This window comes from Carica papaya, chromosome 3 (genome assembly GCF_054855325.1).
Source record: "Carica papaya isolate Zhongbai chromosome 3, ASM5485532v1, whole genome shotgun sequence".
Taxonomy (NCBI): Eukaryota; Viridiplantae; Streptophyta; class Magnoliopsida; order Brassicales; family Caricaceae; genus Carica; species Carica papaya.
This window is the reverse complement of record NC_142311.1, coordinates 29288096-29308615: the sequence shown is the minus strand read 5'-3', so window position 1 is coordinate 29308615 and position 20520 is coordinate 29288096. Positions and strand designations below refer to the sequence as shown.

At 43.9% G+C, this 20520-nt stretch overlaps 19 pseudogenes; all 19 read left to right on the top strand.

Annotated features, from left to right (window-relative positions):
- Positions 1 to 1451: 1451 nt before the first annotated feature.
- Positions 1452 to 1570, top strand: LOC148268222 (5S ribosomal RNA; annotated as a pseudogene).
- Positions 1571 to 2382: 812 nt separating this feature from the next.
- Positions 2383 to 2500, top strand: LOC148268221 (5S ribosomal RNA; annotated as a pseudogene).
- A 4348-nt stretch (positions 2501 to 6848) lies between these two features.
- On the top strand, positions 6849 to 6967 carry LOC148268220 (5S ribosomal RNA; annotated as a pseudogene).
- Positions 6968 to 7645: 678 nt separating this feature from the next.
- On the top strand, positions 7646 to 7764 carry LOC148268219 (5S ribosomal RNA; annotated as a pseudogene).
- Positions 7765 to 7969: 205 nt separating this feature from the next.
- Positions 7970 to 8088, top strand: LOC148268218 (5S ribosomal RNA; annotated as a pseudogene).
- Positions 8089 to 8290: 202 nt separating this feature from the next.
- LOC148268217 (5S ribosomal RNA) lies at positions 8291 to 8409 on the top strand (annotated as a pseudogene).
- A 202-nt stretch (positions 8410 to 8611) lies between these two features.
- On the top strand, positions 8612 to 8729 carry LOC148268216 (5S ribosomal RNA; annotated as a pseudogene).
- Positions 8730 to 8934: 205 nt separating this feature from the next.
- LOC148268215 (5S ribosomal RNA) lies at positions 8935 to 9053 on the top strand (annotated as a pseudogene).
- Positions 9054 to 9247: 194 nt separating this feature from the next.
- LOC148268214 (5S ribosomal RNA) lies at positions 9248 to 9366 on the top strand (annotated as a pseudogene).
- Positions 9367 to 10217: 851 nt separating this feature from the next.
- On the top strand, positions 10218 to 10336 carry LOC148268213 (5S ribosomal RNA; annotated as a pseudogene).
- Positions 10337 to 11183: 847 nt separating this feature from the next.
- Positions 11184 to 11302, top strand: LOC148268212 (5S ribosomal RNA; annotated as a pseudogene).
- A 204-nt stretch (positions 11303 to 11506) lies between these two features.
- On the top strand, positions 11507 to 11625 carry LOC148268211 (5S ribosomal RNA; annotated as a pseudogene).
- Positions 11626 to 11830: 205 nt separating this feature from the next.
- On the top strand, positions 11831 to 11949 carry LOC148268210 (5S ribosomal RNA; annotated as a pseudogene).
- A 206-nt stretch (positions 11950 to 12155) lies between these two features.
- LOC148268209 (5S ribosomal RNA) lies at positions 12156 to 12274 on the top strand (annotated as a pseudogene).
- A 1130-nt stretch (positions 12275 to 13404) lies between these two features.
- On the top strand, positions 13405 to 13522 carry LOC148268208 (5S ribosomal RNA; annotated as a pseudogene).
- Positions 13523 to 16132: 2610 nt separating this feature from the next.
- Positions 16133 to 16251, top strand: LOC148268207 (5S ribosomal RNA; annotated as a pseudogene).
- A 1075-nt stretch (positions 16252 to 17326) lies between these two features.
- LOC148268206 (5S ribosomal RNA) lies at positions 17327 to 17445 on the top strand (annotated as a pseudogene).
- Positions 17446 to 18679: 1234 nt separating this feature from the next.
- On the top strand, positions 18680 to 18798 carry LOC148268205 (5S ribosomal RNA; annotated as a pseudogene).
- A 1271-nt stretch (positions 18799 to 20069) lies between these two features.
- On the top strand, positions 20070 to 20188 carry LOC148268204 (5S ribosomal RNA; annotated as a pseudogene).
- Positions 20189 to 20520: the final 332 nt, after the last annotated feature.

Sequence of the window (20520 nt, the reverse complement as noted above, 5' to 3'; positions counted from 1 at the left end):
AGGAGGTGGGAGGGAAGGAGAAGGGGTACATGTATTTGCAACGCGAAATGGAACGGGTGAGATCATACCAGCACTGATTCACCAGATCCCATTAGAACTCCACAGTTAAGTTTTTTGAGTGAAAGTAGTATTAGGATGGGTGACCTCTTAGGAAGTCCTTGTGTTGCACCCTTCTTTTTGCAGACGGGGTATTAAACGTTATGCGAGATCAGAGCGATGGTCCGCCAGTTCATTCGCAAACGTGAGTCACGGCATCGGGGCATTTTGCTTAATATTTTTGTAGATTCAATTAAAGCCCATCACATGATAAAAGTATTATTATGAGTATCTTATATAGCAGAACAAAAAAAACAGAGGTACAACGGGCGATCCGTTCATATGGGCATGAGTCAAGGCATCGGAGCATTTCGTTTGATATTAGAACTAGAAGAAGAGGTGAAGCGTGCGCGCATAGCAAAACAAATAACGGGAGGTAGGGGGAAGGGATATATGTATTTACAGCACGAAATGGAACTGATGCGATCATACAAGCACTAATTCACCGATCCCATCAGAACTCTGTAGTTAAGTATTTTTTGGCGAGAGTTTTAGTAGGATGGGTGACCTCTTTGGAAGTCCTCGTGTTGCACCATTCGTTTTGCAGACAGGGTGTTAAACATTACACAAGATCATAGCAATGGTCCGCTGGTTCATTTAAAAATGTGAGTCATAGCGCTGGGGCATTTTGCTTAATATTTTTTTATGCATTCAATTAAAGCTCATCACGTGATAGGACTGTCATTATGAGTATCTTTCATAGTAGAACAACAAAAACAGAGATGCGGTCGGGGGATCCATTCATATGGGCATGAGTCGAGGCGCCAGGGCATTTCGCTTGATATTAGAACTAGAAGATGAGGTGAGGTGTGTGCGTACAGCGAAACAAATGATGGGAGGTGGGAGGGAAGGAGAAGGAGCACATGCATTTATAGCGGGGAATGTGACGGGTGTGATCAGACCAGCACTAATGCACTAAATCCCATAAGAACTCTGCAGTTAAGTGTCCTTTAGTGATAGTAGTACTAATATGGTTGGCCTGTTGGAAAGTCCTCTTGTTGCATATGTTTTTTTGCACATGAGCTAATAAATGTTACGCCCGACCGGAACCTTGGTCCGTCGGTTCATTCGCAAATGTGAGTCGCAGCGTCAAGGTATTTTGCTTAATATTTTTTGCACATTCAATTAAAGCCCATAACATAATAATAGTATCATTGAGAGTATCATACATAGTAAAATAACGAAAAATGAGATGCGGCGGGCGATCCGTTCCTGTTGGCATGAGTCGAGGCACCGGGACATTTTGCTTGATATTAGAACTAAAAACAGAGGTTAAGTGCACGCATAGTGAAACAAATGACGGGATGGGAGAGGGAAGGAGAAGGGATATATGTATTTGCGGCGTAAATAAGAACGGGTGCGATCATACCAGCACTAGTTCACCAGATCCCATCAGAACTCTGTAGTTAAACGTGTTTGGGCGAGAGTAGTACTAGGATGGGTGACCTCCTGGGAAGTGCTCCTCTTGCACCATTCTTTTTCCAGATGGGGTGTTAAACATTGTGTGGGACCAGAGCGATGGTCCGTCGGTTCATTCGCAAACGTAAGTCACGGTGCCTGGGCATTTTGTTTAATACATTTTGCGCATTTAATTAAAGCTCATCATGCGATAAGAGTGTCATTTGAGTATCTTACATAATAGAACAACGAAAAATGAGGTGCGGCGGGCTGTTCATTCATATGGGCATGAGTCGAGGCGCCGGGTATTTCGCTTGATATTGGAACTGGAAGTATAGGTGAGGTGCGCACACAGCGAAACAAATGATGGGAGGGGAAAGGGAAGGAGAAGGGTTATATGTCTTTGCGGCGCAAACTAGAACAGGTGCGATAGTACCAGCTCTTGTTCACTGGATCGCATCAGAACTTCGTAGTTAAGCATGCTTGGGTGAGAGTAGTACTAGGATTGGTGACCTCTTAGGAAGTCCTTATGTTGCACCATTCTTTTTGCAGACGGGGCATTAAACGTTACGCATGACCGTAGCGATGGTCCGCTGGTCCATTCGCAAACAAGAGTCACGGCGTCGGGGCATTTTGCTTAATATTTTTCGCTCATTCAATTAAAGCCCATAACATGATAGTAGTATCATTGAGAGTATCATACATAGTAAAAAAAAAAAAACGAGGTGCAGTGGGCGATCCGTTCATATTGGCATGAGTCGAGGCGCCGGGGTAATTTGCTTAATATTAAAACTAGAAGTAGAGATTAAGTGCACGCACAACGAAACAAATGGCGGGAGGGGAGAGGGAAGGATAAGGGGTATATGTATTTGTGGCGCAAATAAGAACAGTTGCGATCATACCAACACTAGTTCACCAGATCCCATCAGAACTCTGTAGTTAAGCGTGCTTGGGCGAGAGTAGTACTAAGATCGGTGACTTGCTGGAAGTACTTGTGTTGTACCCTTCTTTTTGCAGACGAGGCGTTAAACGTTATGCGGGACTGGAGCGACGGTTCGTCGGTTCATTCGCAAACGTGAGTCACAGCGTCAGGACATTTTGCTTAAAAATTTTTTTTGTATTCAATTGAAATCCATTATGTGATAAGAGTGTTATTATGAATATCTTACATAATAGAACAACGAAAACACAGGTGAGGCAGACGATCCATTCATATGGGCATTAGTCGAGGCACCGGCGCATTTCGTTTGATATTAGAACTAGAAGCAAACGTGCGGTGTGCGTGCACAACGAAATAAATGATGGGAGGGGGGAGGAAAGGAAAAGGGATATATATATATATATATTTAAAGCGCGAATTAGAATAGGTTTAATCATACTAGCACTAATTCACTGGATCCCATATAAACTCTGTAGTTAAGCATGTTTTGGCGGGAGTAGTACTAGGATGGGTGAACTCTTGGGAGGTCCTCGTTTTGTACATTTTTTTTGCAGACAAGGCATTAAACGTTACGTGGGACCGGAGCGACAGTCTGCCGGTTCGTTCGCAAACGTGAGTCACAGCACTAGACATTTTGCTTAATATTATTCGTGCATTCAATTATAACCCACCACATGATAATAGTGTTATTACGAGTATCTTACATAGTAAAAAAATGAATATAGAGATGCGGGGGGCGATCCGTTCATCTAGGCGTGAGTCAAGGTGCCAGGGCGTTTGTCTTGATATTAAAACTAGAAACAGAGGTGAGGTGTGAGTGTACAGTGATACAAATGATCGGTGGGGGAGGAAAGCCGAAGTGGCAGATGCATTTGAAGTAGGGAATGGGACAGGCGCGATCAGTCCAACATTAATGCACTGAATCCCATAAGAATGCCGCAGTTAAGTGTCCTTAGAATCCCACTGAATCCTCGTGTTGCACTCGTCTTTTTTCGGATGGAGTGTTAACACTACGCGCGACTGCAGACGCGGTCCACCGGTTTATTCGCCGTCGTGAGTCTTGGCGCCATGATATTTTACTTCATATTTTTTGTGCATTCATTTATAGTCCACCACGTAATAAGAGTGTCATTACGAGCAGCTTATATAGTAGAATAATAAAAAACGAGGTGCGACAGAAAATCCATTCATCTAGCCACGAGTCGAGTTATCGGATCCCATCAGAACTCCGTAGTTAAGCGTTTTTGGGCGAGTAGTACTAGGATGAGTGACCTCCTGGGAAGTCCTCGTGTTGCACCCTTCTTTTTGTAGACGGGGCGTTAAACGTTATGTGGGATTGGAGCGATGATCCTCCAGTTCATTCGCAAACGTGAGTCACGACACGGGGGCATTTTGCTTAATATATTTTTTGCATTCAATTAAAACCCATCACGTGCTAAAAGTGTTATTACGAGTATCTTACATAATAGAACAATAAAAATAGAGGTGCAGCGGGCGTTCCGTTTATATGGGCATGGGTCGAGGCGCCAGGGCATTTCACTTGATATTAGAACTAGACGCAGAGGTGAGGTGTGCGCGTAAAGCGAAACAAATGACGGGAGGGGGGAAGAAAGGAGAAGGGGCACATGCACTTGTAGCGCGAAATGGGACGGGTGCGATAATACCATCATTAATGTACCAAATCCCATAAGAACTCTGTAGTTAATTGTCCTTGGGTGAAAATAGTACTAAGATGGTTGACCTCTTAGAAAGTCCTGGTGTTGCACTTATTTTTTTGCAAACGAGGAAATAAACATTACGCGCAACCAGAATCACGGTCTGTCGGTTCATTCACAAATGTGAGTCACGGCGTCAGGGGTATTTTGCTTAACATTTTTTGTGCATTCATTTATAGTCCACCACGTGATAAGAGTGTCATTACGAGCATCTTACATAGTAGAAAAATGAAAAACGAAGTACGGTAGGTGGTCCGTTCATCTGGGCGTGAGTCGAGCCGTCGGGGCATTTTGCTTGATATTAGAATTAGAAGCAGAGGTGCAGAGTGTGCGCACAACAAAAAAAATGATGGGAGGGGGGAGGGAAGGAGAAGGAGTATATCTATTTACAGCGTGAAATGGAATGGGTGCGATCATGCCAACACTAATTCACTGGATCCCATCATAACTCTGCAGGTAAGCATTTTTGGGCGAAAGTAGTACTAGGATGGGTAACCTCCTCCAAAATTCTCGTGTTGCAACATTCTTTTTGCAGATGGGGCATTAAACGTTACGCGGACTAGAATGAAGTTCCGTCGGTTTACAAACATGAGTCACGACCCCAGGGCATTTTGCTTAATTTTTTTCGTGCATTCAATTAAAGCCAATCACGTGATAAAAGTGTTATTATGAGTATCTTACATAGTAGAACAATGAAAACAGAGGCGCGGCAGGCGATCCTTTCATATGGGGATGGGTCGAGGCGCTGGTGCATTTTCTTTGATATTAGAACTAGAAATAGACGTGCGGTGTGCACGCACAACAAAATAAATGAAAGGAGGGGTGCGAGAAGGAGAAGGAATATATATATTTGTAGCACAAATTAGAATAGGTTTGATCATACCAGCATTAATTCATTGGATACCATCAAAATTTCACAATTAAGCATGCTTGGGCGGAGTAGTAATAGGATGGGTGACCTCCTAAGAAGTCATCATGTTACACCATTCTTTTCACAGACCGGGTGTTAAATATTACGCGAGACCAGAGCGACAGTTCGTCGGTTCGTTCGCAAACATGAGTCACGGCACCGGGGCATTTGCTAAATTTTAAACGTGCATTCAATTATAGCCCACCACGTGGTAAGAGTGTTATTACAAGTATCTTACATAGTTGAACAATGAAAAGAGAGGTGTCGGGGGTGATCTGTTCATCTGGGCGTGGCTGGGGCATTTTGCTTGATATTAAAACTAGAAACAGATGTGAGGTGTGTGTGTACAATGATACAAATGATCGGAAAGGGGGTAAGGCGAAGGGGCAAATGCATTTGTAGCAGGGAATGGGACGAGCGCGATCAGTCCAACACTAGTGCACTGAATCCCATAAGAACTCTACAGTTAAGTGTCCTTAGAATCCCACTGAATCCTCGTGTTACACCCGTCTTTTTTTTTATGGAGCATTAACTATTATGCACGATCGGAGACGCGATCCACAGATTCATTTGCCGGTGTAAGTCTCGGCGCCATGGCATTTTTTAAAATATTTTTTGTTCATTCATTTATAGTCCACCACGTGATAAGAGTGTCATTACGAGCAGCTTACATAATAGAATAATAAAAAATGAGGTGCGACAGACAGTCCATTCATCTGGGCGTGAGTTGAACCGTCGGGGTATTTCGCTTGATATTAGAATTAGAAGCAGAGGTGCAGGGTGCGCACACAGCAACAAAAATGATGAGAGGGGGGAGGAAAAGAATAAGGGTATATCTATTTACAGTGTGAAATGGAATGAGTGCGATCATAACAGCACTAATTCACCGGATCCCATTAGAACTCTACAATTAAGCATTTTTAAGCGAGAATAGAACAAGGATGAGTGACCTCCTAAGAAGTCCTTGTGTTGCACCCTTCTTTTTTTAGACGGGGTGTTAAACATTACGTGGGATCGGAGCAACAGTCCACCAGTTCATTCGCAAATGTGAGTCACAGCGTCGGAAATTTTGCTTAATATTTTTTGTGCATTTAACTAAAGCCCATCACGAGATAAGAGTGTTATTATGATTATCTTACATAATAGAACAACAAAAATAATGGTGCAACGGGTGATCCATTCATATGGGCATGAGTCGAGGCACTGGGACATTTCACTTGATATAAGAACTAGAAGTAGAGATGAGGTGTACGCCCACAGCAAAACAAATGACGAGAGGGGGGAGGGAAGGAGGAGGGGTACATGCACTTGTAGAGTGAAACTAGACGAGTGCGATAATACCAGTACTAATGGACCGAATCCCATAAGAACTTTGCAGTTAAGTGTCCTCAGGTGAGAGTAGTACTAAGATGGTTGACCTCTTGGAAAGTCCTCGTGTTGCACCTGTTTCTGTGCACATGAGGAAATAAACATTACGCGCAATCGGAACAACAGTCTGTCAGGTCATTCGTAAAAATGAGTCGCGGTGTCAGGCATTTTGCTTAATATTTTTCGTGCATTCATTTATATTCCACCACGTGATAAAAGTGTTATTACGAGCATCTTCCATGGCAGAACTACAAAAAATAAGGTGTGACAGGCAGTCAGTTCATCTGAGCATGAGTCGAGCCGCCGGGGCATTTGGCTTGATATTAGAATTAGAAGCAGAGATGCAGGGTGCGGGTACAATGAGAAAAATGACGAAAGGGGGGAGGGAATGAGAAGGGGTATTTGCAGCGCGAAATAGAACAGGCGCGATCATACTAGCACTAATTCGTCGGATCCTATCAGAACTCCGTAGTTAAGCGTACTTGAGCGAGAGTAGTACTAGGATGGGTGACCTCTTGGAAAATCCTCGTGTTGCACCCTTCTTTTTGTAAACATGGAATTAAAAATTACGCGGGATCAGAGCGACGATCAGCCGGTTCATGCACAAACGTGAGTCATAATGCCGGAGTATTTTGCTTATTATTTTTCATGCATTCAATTAAAGCCCATCATATGATAAGAGTGTTATTATGAGTATCTTACATAGTATAATAATGAAAATAGAAGTGCAGTGGGTGATCTGTTCATATGGGCATGAGTTGAGGCGCCGGAGCATTTCGCTTGATATTAGAACTAGAAGCAAAGGTGAACTGTGCGCGTGTAACGAAATAAATGACAGGAGGCAGGAGGAAAGGAGAAAGGGCACATGCATTTTGTAGTGCGAAATGGGACGGGTGCGATCAGACAAGTACTAATGCATCGAATCCCATAAGAGCTATGCAGTTAAGTGTCCTTTGGTGAGAGTATTACTAAGATGGTTGACCTCTTGGAAAGTCCTTGTGTTACACCTATTTTTTTTTTTTTGCACACGACACAATAAACGTTACGCGCGACTAGAACTATGGTCTGATGGTTTATTCGCAAATGTAAGTCAAAGCACCGAAAAATTTTACTTGATATTAGAACGAGAAGTAGAGGTGCAGTGCGCACGCACAAAGAAACAAATGACGGGAGGGGGAGGGAAGGAGGAGTGTATGTATTTGCAGCGCAGAATGAAAGGGATGCGATCATACCAACACTAATGCACCGGATCCCATCAAAACTCCGTAGTTAAGTGTGCTTGGGCGAGAGTAGTACTAGGATGGGTGACCTCATAGAAACTCCTCGTGTTGCACCCATTTTTTTACAGATGGGCCGTTCGACGTTACGCACGACTGGAACTATGGTCCGTTGGTTTATTCGCAAATATGACTCAAGGCGCAGGGCATTTTACTTGATATTAGAACGAGAAGTAGAGGTGTAGTGTGCACGCACAAGGAAATAAATGACGAGAGGGGGGAGGGAAGGAGAAGGAGTGTATGTATTTACAGTGCAGAATGAAATGGGTGCGATCATACCAGCACTAATGTATTAGATCCCATCAGAACTCGGTAGTTAAGTGTGCTTGGGCGAGTGTTGTTCTAGGAGTGGTGACCTCTTGGGAAGTCCTCGTGTTGCACCTATTATTTTGCAGATGGGGCATTTGACGTTACGTACAACTAAAACTATGGTCCGCTAGTTTATTCACAAATGTGTGTAAAGGCGCAGGGGCATTTTACTTGATATTATAACTAGAAGGAGAGGTGCAGTGTGCATGCACAACAAAACAAATGATGGGGGTGGGGGAGGAGAAGGAATGTATCTATTTGCAGCGCGTAATGAAACGGGTGCCATCATACCAGCACTAATGCACCAGATCCCATCATAACTCCGCAGTTAAGTGTGTTTGGACGAGAGTAGTACTATTATGGGTGACTTCTTGGGAAGTCCTCTTGTTGCACCCCTTTTTTTTTGCAGATGGGGTGTTCGACGTTATGTGCAACTTAAACGATGGTCTGTGGGTTTATTCGTAAATGTGAGTGAATGTGCTAGGGCATTTTACTTGATATTAGAATGAAAAGTAAAGGTGCAGTGTGCACACACAAAGAAACAAATGATGGGGGGGGGAGGATAAGGAGTGTATGTATTTGCAGTGCAGAATGAAAAGAGTACTATCATACCAGTATTAATGCACTGGATCCCATCAGAACTCCATAGTTAAGTGTTCTTGGGTGAGAGTAGTATTATTATGGGTGACCTCCAGGAACTCCTCGTGTTGCACTCATTTTTTTACAGATGGGGCGTTTGACGTTACACACTACTGAAACTATGATCCACTGGTTTATTCGCTAATGTGAGTCAAGAAGCCGGGACATTTTACTTGATATTAGAAGGAGAAGTAGACGTACAGTGCCCACGCACAAGGAAACAAATGACGGGAGGGGAAGGGAAGGAGAAGGAGTGCATGTATTTTCAGCGCATAATGAAAGGGGTTCGATCATACCAGCACTAATGCACCGGATCCAATCAGAACTCCGTAGTTAAGTGTGCTTGGGGGAGAGTAGTACTGGGATGGGTGACCTCTTGGGAAGTCCTCGTGTTGTACCCATTTTTTACAGATGGGGCGTTATGCGCGACTTGAACTATGGTCCGCTAGTTTATTCACAAATGTGAGTCAAGGCACCGGGGTATTTTACTTGATATTAGAACGAGAAAAAGAGGTGAAGTGTGCACGCACAAGGAAACAAATGATAGGAGGGGGGAAGGATAAAGAGTGTATCTATTTGCAGCGCAGAATGAAAATGCTACAATCATACCAACATTAATGCACTGGATTCCATCAGAACTCTGCAGTTAAGTGTGCTCGGGCAAGAGTAGTATTATTGTGGGTGACCTCCTGGGAAGTCCTTGTGTTGCACCCATTTTTTTTATAAATAGGACGTTCGACGTTACACGCGACTGGAACTATGGTCCACTTGTTTATTCTCAAATGTGAGTCAAGACACTGGGATATTTTACTTGATATTTTAAGGAAAAATAGAGGTGTAGTGTGCACGCACAAGGAAACAAATGACGGGAGGTGGAGGGAAGGAGAAGGAATGTATGTATTTGCAGCACAAAATTAAAGTGGTGCGATCATGGTAGCATTAATGCATCGGATCCTATCAGAACTTCGTAATTAAGTGTGCTTGGGCGAGAGTAGTACTAGGATGGGTGACTTCTTGGAAGTCCTCATGTTGCACTCATTCTTTTGCAGATCGGGCATTCGACGTTATGCGCGACTAGAACTATAGTCCACTAATTTATTCGTAAATGTGACTCAAGGCATCGGGGCATTTTACTTGATATTAGAACGAGAAGTAGAGGTGCAGTGTACACGCATAAGGAAACAAATGACGAGAGGGGGAGGGAAGGAGAATGAGTGTATGTATTTGCAGCGCGGCATGAAACGGGTGCGATTATACCAGCATTAATGCACCAGATCCCATCAGAACTCTGTTGTTAAGTTTGCTTGGGCGAGTGTTATTCTAGGAGTGGTGACCTCTTAGGAAGTCCTCGTGTTGCACCTATTTTTTTGCAGATGGGACATTCGACGTTACGTGCGATTGAAACTCTGGTCTGCTGGTTTATTCGCAAATGTGAGTAAAGGCGCAGGGGCATTTTACTTGATATTAGAATCAGAAGTAGAGGTGCAGTGTGCGTGCACAAGGAAACAAATGACGGGAGGGGGGGATGGAGAAGGAATGAATCTATTTGCAGTGCATAATGAAACGGGTGCGATCATACCAGCACTAAAGCACAAGATCCCATCAGAACTCCATAGTTTAGTGTGCTTGGGCGAGAGTAGTACTAGGATGGGTGACCTCCTAGGAAGTCCTCGTGTTGCACTCTTTTTTTTTGCAGATGGGGCGTTTGACGTGACGCGCAACTAGAACTATGGTCCGCTGGTTTATTTGCAAATGTGAGTCAAGGCGCCGGGACATTTTACTTGATATTAAAACGAGAAGTAGAGGTGCAGTGTGCACGCATAAGGAAACAAATGATGGGAGGGGGAGGGAAGGAGAATGAGTGTATGTATTTGCAGCGCGGCATGAAACGGGTGCAATTATACCAGCATTAATGCACCAGATCCCATCAGAACTCTGTTGTTAAGTTTGCTTGGGCGAGTGTTGTTCTAGGAGTGGTGACCTCTTGAGAAGTCCTCGTGTTGGACCTACTTTTTTTGCAGATGGGGCGTTCGACGTTACGTGCGACCGGAACTATGGTCCGCTGGTTTATTCGCAAATGTGAGTCAAGGCATTTTACTTAATATTATAACGAGAAGCAGAGGTGCAGTGTGTACGCACAAGCAAACAAATAACGGGAGGTGGGGGGGAAGGAGAAGGAGTGTATGTATTTGCAGCGCAAAATGAAAATGGTGTGATCATACCTGCATTAATGGACTGGATCCCATCAAAACTTCGCAGTTAAGTGTGCTTAAGCGAGAGTAGTACTAGGATTGGTGACCTCCTGGGAAGTCCTCGTGTTGCACCCATTTTTTTGTGGATAGGGCGTTCGACGTTACGCGCAACTTGAACTATGGCCCACTAGTTTACTCCCAAATGTGAGTCAAGGCACCGGGACATTTTACTTGATATTAGAACGAGAAGAAGAGGTGCAGTGTGTATGCACAAGGAAACAAATGATGGGAGAGGGGGGAAGGATAAGGAGTGTATGTATTTGAAGCGCAGAATGAAAAGGGTACGATCATACCAGCATTAATACACTAGATCCCATCAGAACACCGTAGTTAAGTGTGCTTGGGCGAGAGTAGTACTATTATGGGTGACCTCTTGGGAAGTCCTCGTGTTGCACTCATTTTTTACAGATGGGGCATTCGACGTTACACACCACTAGAACTATGGTCCTCTGGTTTATTCTCAAATGTTAGTCAAGACACCGGGACTTTTTACTTGATATTAGAACGAGAAGTAGAGGTGCAGTGTGCACGCACAAGGGAACAAATGACGGGAGGGGCAGGGAAGGAGAAGGAGTGTATGTATTTGCAGCGCAAAATAAAAGGGGTGCGATCATACTAGCACTAATGCATTAGATCCCATCAGAACTCCGTAGTTATGTATGCTTGGGTGAGAAAAGTACTAGGTTGGGTGACCTCCTGGTAAGTTCTCATATTGCACCCATTTTTTTACAGATAGAGCGTTCGATGTTACACGCGACTGGAACTATGGTCTGCTGGTTTATTCACAAATATGAGTCAAGGCACCGGAGCATTTTACTTGATATTAGAACTAGAAGTAGAGGTGCAGTGTGCACGCACAAGGAAATAAATGAGGGAGCGGGGAGGGAACGAGAAGGAGTGTATGTATTTGCAGCGTAGAATGAAAGGGGTGCGATCATACTGGCACTAACGCACCAGATCCCATCAGAACTCCGTAGTCAAGTGTGTTTGGGCGAGAGTAGTACTAGGATGGGTAACCTCCTCGGAAGTCCTCATGTTGCACCCATTTTTTTACAGATGGGGCATTCGATGTTACGCACGACTGAAACTATGGTCCGCTGGTTTATTTGCAAATATGACTCAAGGTGCCGGGGCATTTTACTTAATATTAGAGCGAGAAGTAGAGGTGCAGTGTGCACGCACATGGAAAGAAATGATAGGAGGGGGGAGGGAAGGAGAAGGAGTGTATGTATTTGCAGCGCGAAATGAAACAGGTGCGATCATACCAGCAATAATGCACCGGATCCCATCAAAACTCCGTAGTTAAGTGTGCTTGGGCGAGTGTTGTTCTAAGAGTGGTGACCTCTTGGGAAGTCCTCGTGTTGCACCTATTTTTTTGTATATGGGGCGTTCAATGTTACGTGTGACTGGAACTATGGTCCTGTGGTTTATTCGTAAATGTGAGTCAAGACGCATGGGCATTTTACTTGATATTAAAATGAGAAGTAGAGGTGTAGTTTGCATGCACAAGGAAACAAATGACTTGGGGGGGGGGGAAAAGAGAAGAAATGTATCTATTTGCAGCGTGTAATGATATGGGTGCGATCATACCAGCATTAATATATCAGATCCAATCATAACTCCGCAGTTAAGTGTGCTTTGGCGAGAGTAGTACAAGGATGGGTGACCACCTTGGAAGTCCTCGTGTTGCACCCATTTTTTGCAGATGGGGCGTTCGATGTTACGCGTGATTGGAACTATGGTCCACTAGTTTATTCATAAATGTGAGTTCCCACGCCGGGGCATTTTGTTTACTTTTTTTTGTGCACTCATTTATAGTCCACCACGTTATAAGAGAGTCATTACAAGCATCTTACATAGTAGAACAACGAAAAAAAAAGGTGTGGCAGGTGGTCCTTTAATCCTTGCATGAGTCGAGATGTCAGGTATTTTGCTTGATATTAGAACTAGAAATAGAGATGCAGTGTGCGCGCACAGTGAAAAAAATGACGGGAGAGGGGAGGAAAGAAGATGGGGTATATGTATTTACAATGCGAAAAGGAAGGGGTGCGATCATACCAATACTAATGCACCGGATCCCATCTAACTGTGCAGTTAAGCATGCTTGGGCGAGAGTGGTACTAGGATCGGTAACCTCTCGAGAAGTCCTCGTGTTGCACTGTCTTTTTACAAACGGGGGCGTAAAATGATACACGTGATCGGAGCCACCATCCGCTGGCGTGAGTCGGGTCACCATAAAATTTTGCTTACTATTTTTTCGTGCATTCATTTATAGTCTACCACGTGATAAGAGTGTCATTACAAGCATCTTACATAGTAGAATAAAGAAAAATGAGGTATGGTGGGCGATCCTTTCTTCTGGACGTGAGTCGAGGCGTCGGGACATTTTGCTTGATATTAGAACTATAAACAGAGGTGCAGTGTGCGCGCACAGCGAAAAAAAAGATGGGTGGGGGAGGGAAGGAGAAGGGGTATATGTATTTGCAGCGCAGAATGGAAGGGGTGCAATCATACTAGCACTAATACACCAGATCCCATCGAACTTCGTAGTTAAGTGTGCTTGGGCGAGAGCAGTACTAGGATGGGTGACCTCTTGGGAAATCCTCGTGTTGCACCCATCTTTTTGCGAATGCGGCGTCAAATGTTACACGATATCGGAGCGACAGTCCATCGGCATGAGTAGCGACATTGAAATATTTTGCTTAATATTTTACGTGCATTTATTTATAGTCCACCACGTTATAAGAGTCTCATTACGAGAGTCTTACATAGTAGAACAACGAAAAAAGAGGTGCAACGGGCCTCTGTTCTTCTAGGCGTGAGTCGAAGCGACATGGCATTTCACTCTATATTAGAACTAGAAGCAAAGATGCGGTATGCCCACACAGTGAAATAAATGATGGGAGGGGGGAGGGAAGGAGAAGGGCTATATGTATTTGCTGGGGGGAATAGGACAGTTGCGATCATACAAACACTAATGCACAGGATCCTATCAGAACTCTGTAGTCAAACGTGCTTGGGCGAGATTTGTTCTAGGATGGGTGACCTCCTGGAAAGTCTCGCGTTGAACCCGTCTTTTTGTAGACGGGGTGTTAAACGTTAAGCGCGATTGAAGCTACAGTCTACCGGTATGAGTCACGGGGCCTGAAAATTTTACTTTCGTGCATTCATTTATAGTCCACCACGTGATAAGAGTGTCATTACGAGTATCTTACATAGTATAACAATGAAAAAGGAAGTGCAACGGGCGATTCGTTCATCCGGGCATGAGTCGAGGCACCGAATTATTTTGCTTGATATTAGAATTAGAAACAAATGTGTGGTGTGTGCATACAATGAAACAAATGACGGGAGGGGGGAGGGAAGGAGAAGGGGTATATATACTTGTAGCACGGAATGGAAGGGGTGCGATTATACCAACACTAACGCATCGGATCCTGTCGAACTCCGCAGTTAAGCATGCTCTGATGAAAGCAGTACTATGATGGGTGACCTCCTGGAAAGTCCTCGTGTTCCACTCGTCTTTTTACTAATGGGACATTAAACATTATGCACGATCAGAGCCATTTTCCCCGGAGTGAGTTGCGACGCCTAGACATTTTGCTTAATATTTTTCGTGCATTCATTTATAGTTTGCCATATGATAAGAGTGTTATTACGAGCATCTTACATAGTAGGATAACAAAAATCGAGGTGCAGCGGGTAGTCCATTCATCTGGGTATGAGTCGAGGCACTAGAAAATTTTGCTCGATATTAGAACTATAAGTAAAGGTACAGTGTTCGCGCATAGCGAAACAAGTAACAGTGGAGAAAGGGAGGGAGAAGGGGTATATGTATTTACAGCGCAAAATAGAAGATGTGTGATCATACTAGAACTAATGCACCGGATCCCATCGAACTCCGTAGTGAGCTTGCTTTGGCGAGAATAGTACTAGAATGGGTGACCTTCTGGGAAGTCCTCGTGTTGCGCCCGTCTTTTTGCGGATGGGGTGTTAAACATTATGTGTGATAGGATCCATAGTCCGCCGACGTTAGTTGCGACGCTAGAATATTTTGCTTAATATTTTTTGTGCATTCATTTATAATCCACTACATGATAAGAGTGTCATTATGAGCATCTTACATAGTATAACAATGAAAAATGAGGTACAACAAGCGATCCGTTTATCTAGCCGTGAGTCGAGGTGCTCGGACATTTCACTTGATATTAGAACTAGAAACAGAGGTGTAGTGTGCACGCACAGTGAAACAAATGACGGGAGGGGGGAGGGAAGGAGAATGGGTATATGTATTTGCAGCATGGAATGCAAGGGGTGCAATCATACCAACACTAATGCACCGGATCCTGTCGAACTCCGCAGTTAAGCATGCTCTGGTGAAAGCAGTACCAGGATGGGTGACCTCCTGCAAAGTCCTCGTGTTCCACCCGTCTTTTAATGTACGAAGCGTTAAATGTTACACATGACCGGAGCCACAGTCTGCCAGTGTGAGTCGCAGCGTTGAGAGATTTTGCTTAATATTTTTCATGCATTCATTTATAGTCCATCACGAGATAAGAATGTCATTACGAGTATCTTACATAGTAGAACAACAAAAACAAAGTTGTGGCAGGCAGTCTGTTCATCTGGGCATGAGTCGAGACGCCTGGGCATTTCCCTTGATATTAGAACTAGAAACAGAGGTGCAGTGTGCGCGCACAATAAAAAAATGACGGGAGGGGAGAGGGAATGAGAAATGGTATATGTATTTGCAGCACAGAATGAAAGGGGTGCAATCATACGAGCACTAATGCATCGGATCCCATCGAACTTCGTAGTTAAATGTTCTTGGGCGAGAGTCATACTAGGATGGGTGACCTCCTGGGAAGTCCTCTTGTTGCAGTTGTCTTTTTGCAGACGATGCGTTAAACATTACGCACGACGGGAGATACGGTCCACTAGTTCATTCGCCTATATGAGTCATGGCGTCGGGGTATTTTGCTTAATATTTTTCATGTATTCATTTATATTTCATTACAAGATAAGAGTATTATTACGAGTAATAGTAGAACAACAAAACTAGAGGTGCGGCGGGCGGTACGTTCATCTGGGTGTTGTCGAGGCGCTGGGTCATTTCGCTATATATTAGAACTAGAAGTAGAGGTGTGGTGTGCGCGTACAGTAAAACAAATTATAAGAGGGGTGAGGGAAGGAGAAGGGGTATATGTATTTGCAACGCGGAATGGAAGTGGTGCAATCATACTAGCACTAATTCACAAGATCCCATCAGAACTCCGCAGTTAAGCATGCTTGGGCGAGAGTAGTACTTGGATGGGTGACCACCTGGAAAGGCCTCGTGTTGTATCCGTCTTTTTACAGACGGGGCAGTAAATGTTACACTGGACTGGATCCATGGTCTGTAGGTTCATTCGCAAACGTGAGTCGCAGCACCAGGATATCTTTGTTAATATTCTTGCATTCATTTATAGTCCACTACGTGATAAGATTGTTCTTATGAGTATCTTATAAAGTAGAACAATAAAAACAGAGGTGTAGCGAGTGGTCCATTCATCTGGGCGTGAGTCGAGTGCATCTTACATAGTAAGACAACAAAACTACAAGTACGGCGAGCAATTCGTTCATATAGGCATCAGTCAAGGCACCGGGGTATTTTTGTTGATATTAGAACTAGAAATAGAGGTGTGGTGGGCATGCACAGCAAAACAAATGATGGGAGGGAAGAGGGAAGGAGAAGGGATATATGTATTTGAAGGGCAGAATGAAACTGGTGCGATCATACCAGCACTAATGCACCAGATCCCATTAGAACTCCACTGTTAGGGGTGCTTGGGCCAGAGTAGTACTAGGATTGGTGACCTCATTGGAAGTCCCTATGTTGCACCTGTCTTTTTACAGACATAACGTTAAACGTTACAAGCGATAAGGAGCCGTGGTCTACCAGTTCATTCGCCAGCATGAGTCGTGATGCGAAGGCATTTTGTTTAATATTTTTAATGCATTCATTTATAGTCCACCACATGATAAGAGTATCATTACAAGCATCTTAATTAGTAGAACAACGAAAACAGAGGCACGGCGGGCGGTCCGTTCATCTGAGCATCTGCCAAGAAATTTCGCTTGATATTAGAACTAGAAGCAGAGGTGCGGCGTGTGCGCAGCGAAACAAATGATGGGAGGGGATGCTCAGATTATAAGAGTCCACCACATTATAAGAGTCTCTTTATGAGCATTTTACATGGTAGAAAAACAAAAAATGAGGTATGGTGGGCGGTCCGTTCATCTGGGCGTGAGTCGAACCGTCGGGACATTTTGGTTGATATTAGATTTAGAATAAGAGGTGCGGGGTATGCACACAACGAAAAAAATGATGGGAAGGGGGAGGGAAGGAGAAGGCTATATGTATTTGCAGTAGTAAATTGAATAAGTACGATCATACCAGCAGTAATTCTCCGAATCCCATCAGAACTCCGTAGTTAAGCATTTTTGGGCAAGAATAGTACTAGGATGGATAACTTCCTGGGAAGTCCTTGTGTTGTACCTTTCTTTTTGGAGATGGAGCGTTAAACGTTGCGTTCAGCATCGGGGCATTTTGCTTAATATTTTCGTGCATTCAATTAAAGCCATCACGTGATAAGAGTATTATTATAAGCATCTTAAATAGTAGAACAATGAAAAACAAGGTGTAGTGGGCGATCCGTTCATATGGGCATGAGTCGAAGCGACGGGGCATTTTGCTTTATATTAGAACTAGAAGCAGAGGTTAGATGCGCACACAGCGAAACAAATGATGGGAGGGGAGAGGGAAGGAGAATGGGCATATATATTTGTGGCGCAGACAAGAAACGGTGCTATCATACCAGCACTAGTTCACCGGATCAAATCAGAACTCTGTAGCTAAGTGTGCTTGGGTGAGAGCAGTACTAGGATGGGTCACCTCCTGAGAAGTTCTCGTGTTGAACATTTTTTTTACAGACAGGGCGTTAAACGTTACGCGGGACCGGAGCGACAGTCCACCAGTTCATTCGTAAACGTGAGTCACGTCGCTGGGGCATTTTGCTTAATATTATTCGTGCATTCAATTATAGCCCACCATGTGATAAGATTGTTATTACGAGCATCTTACATAGTAGAACAACAAAAAAAGAGGTGTGGCGGGTGTTCTGTTCATATGGACATGAGTCGAGGCACCAAGAAATTTTGCTCGATATTAGAACTAGAAGTAGAGGTGAGTTGTGCGCACAGCGAAACAAATGATGGGAAGGGAGAGGGAAGGGGAAGGGGTATATGTATTTGCGGTACAAACAAGAACGGTTGCGATCATGCCAGTACTAGTTTACTGGATCCCATTAGAACTCCACAGTTAAGCATGTTTGGCCAAGAGTAGAACTAGGATGGGTGGTTCCTCGGAAGTCCTCGTGTTGCACCCTTGTTTTTATAGATGGAGCATTACACATTACGCGAGACCAGAGCGACGATCTGCTTGTTCATTTACAAATGTAAGTCACGGCACCGAAGTATTTTGCTTAATATTTTTTGAGCATTCAACTAAAGCCAATCATTTAATGAAACTGTCATCACAAGCAGCTTAAATAGTAGAATAATGAAAAATGAGGTGCGGTGGGCGATCTGTTCATATGGACATAAGTCGAGGCGCTGGGGGCATTTCGCTTGATATTAGAACTAGAAGCAGAAGTTAGGTGCACGCATAAAGAAACAAATGATAAGAGGGGAGAGGGAAGGAGAAGGGTATATGTATTTGCAGCGCAAAACAGAATGGGTGCGATCATACCAGTACTAGTTCACCGAATCCCATCAGAACTCCGCATTTAAGCGTGATTTGGTAAGAGTAGTACTAGGATGGGTGACCTCTTGGGAAGTCCTCGTGTTGCACCATTCTTTTTGCAGACGGGGCGTTAAACGTTATGCAGGACTAGAGCGACGGTCTGCCAGTTCATTCGCAAACGTGAGTCACGGCACTGGGACATTTTGTTTAATATTTTTTCTGCATTCAATTAAAGCCCATCACATGATAAGAGTATCATTTAGAGCACCTTACATAATAGAACAACAAAAAATGAGGTGCGGCAGGCAATCCATTCATATGTGCATCAGTCGAGGTGTTAGAGCATTTTGCTTGATATTATAACTAGAATAAAAGGTGAGGTACGTGCACAGCAAAACAAATGATGGGAGGGGAGAGGGAAGGAGAAGGGGTATATGTCTTTGCGGTGTAAATTAGATCGGTTGAGATCATACGAGTAGTAGTTCACCAGATCCCATCAGAACTTCGCAGTTATGCGTGCTTGGACAAGAGTAGTACTAGGATAGGTGACCTCCTTGGAAGTTCTTGTGTTGCACCCTTATTTTTACAGATGGGGCATTAAACGTTTTTCAGAACTTGAGTGACGGTTCACCGGTTCATTCACAAAAGTGAGTCACGGCGCCGTGACATTTTTCTTAATATTTTTTGCGTATTCAATTAAAGCCCATCACCTGATAAGAGTGCCCTTGTGAGCATCTTAAATTGTAGAACAACAAAATTGAGGTGCGGCACGATCCGTTCATATGGGCATGAGTTGAGGCGTCGAGGCTGATATTAGAATTTGATGCAGAGGTGAGGTGCGCGCACAGCAAAACAAATGACGGGAGGAGAGAGGGAAGGAGAAGAGGCATATGTATTTGCAGCACAAACTAGAATGGGTGTAATCATACCAGCACTAGTTCACTGGATCCAATCGGAACTCCACAGTTAAGCGTGCTGGGGCGAGAGTAGTACTAAGATTAATGACCTACTTGGAAGTCCTCGTGTTGCACCATTCTTTTTGCAGACGGGGCGTTAAATATTATGCGGGATTGGAGCGATGGTTTTCTAGTTCATTCGAAAATGTGAGTCATAATGCTAGGGTATTTTGCTTAATATTTTTCGCACATTTAATTAAATCCTATCACATAATAAGAGTGTAATTACGAGTATCTTAGATAGCAAAATAACGAAAAATGAGGTATGGCAGGTGATCCGTTCATATGGCCATGAGTCGAGGCACCAGGGCATTTCACTTGATATTAGAACTAGAAGCAGAGGTGAGGTGCAAGCACAGCGAAACAAATGACAGGAGGGGAGAGGGAAGACGAAGGGCTATATGTATTTGCAGCGCAAACTAGAACATGTGCGATCACACCAGCACTAGTTCCTTGGATCCCATCAGAACTCCACAGTTAATCGTGCCTGTGCGAGAGTAGTACTAGGATGGGTGACCTCTTGGAAAATTCTCGTGTTGCACCCGTCTTTTTGTAGACGGGGCGTTAAACATTACGTGGGACTGGAGCGACGGTCTGCCGGGTGATTCGCCGGCGTGAGTCTTGGCGCCATGGAATTTTGCTTAATATTTTTCATGCATTCATTTATAGTCCACAACGTGATAAGAGTGTCATTATTAGCAGCTTAGATAGTAGAATTAAAAAAAATGAGGTGCGGCGAACAGTCCATTCATTTGGGCACGAGTCAAGCCGTTGGAGCATTTCACTTGATATTAGAATTAGAAGCAGAGATGAGGTGCTCACACAGTGAAACAAATGACGGGAGGGGGGAGGGAAGGAAAAGGGGTATCTCTATTTG